This window comes from Sphaeroforma arctica, assembly GCF_001186125.1.
Source record: "Sphaeroforma arctica JP610 unplaced genomic scaffold supercont1.425, whole genome shotgun sequence".
Classification (NCBI taxonomy): Eukaryota; class Ichthyosporea; order Ichthyophonida; genus Sphaeroforma; species Sphaeroforma arctica.
In genome coordinates, this window is record NW_014040133.1 from 24,658 (window position 1) to 25,700 (window position 1,043).

The following is a 1,043-nucleotide window of genomic DNA, read 5'->3' on the forward strand; positions in this document are numbered from 1 at the left end:
CTTTTCTTTTCAGCCGTCAATAACGAACCCACAAAAGTATGCTCTATTTTTTTTTGAAAAATAAATTCCATTAAGGATCCCTCGGAGGGCCTCTTTTGGGCCTACAAATGGGGAAAAAGCGTTTCGGACAAAAAAGCGTTCCGGACAGATTTCAAGTTCAATAAAAGGGGACTCTACAGCTACGCTTTCGGTGATAAAATGTACTGTTTTGTCGAATTTAGAAGGCTATGAGTTTGTAGTATATACCGAGTACCACCTTATATTTACGATGCCATGCACTGGGGGGGAGTCTGGGACTGCATTTCGCAATTGCCACTCAGCCACCGGGATTAGGGCATAGGCCCATGGCCTTAAGCCTATAGGCCATAGCCTTAAGCCTATAAGTCTTAGCCTTCTATATAATTCAGACGGCTATGTATGACTCAGCAGTCAGCACTCGGCACTGAGCACTCAGGCCCAGGGCTCAGGGACAGTTTTCAAAAATAAATAAATTAGGGCCTGCGTTCCGTTCGGCACTCCACTGAGTCAACTCCTTGTCAACTGTCATCAATGTCAACTGTCAAGCCCACTCAAGTCTCACAGTCTCCTTGATGAGGGATTTTTCTCATTTGCTCCAAGTTCACACGCTGTATCATTAGTGGTTTGCACAGGCCACAGGGCACAGTGGTATTCAGTAATATTTCTGTATTAGACGTACTTACGGAACATATCCACTATTCAGGATGTTACTAGATGCTCTAGCTACTAGTGTTAGGATTTTTGATGTGTACTATATACACATAAAGCGATTTTTTTAACACATATTTAAGTTTGTTTCTTGGTGCTTGTGTTCGTCGAGTACTACCCTGATAGGTATACCAAAAAAAATGAACCCATGAGAGGTTCTTGAGACTTTTCTAAGATTACACCTTTGTGTATTAATGTTAGTTTATGTGTACATAGTTATATGACATTTTTCTATATATATATATATATATATATTATATCTGTATATATGTGCATATGTATATATGTATGTATGTATGTATGTGTGTATGTGTCTG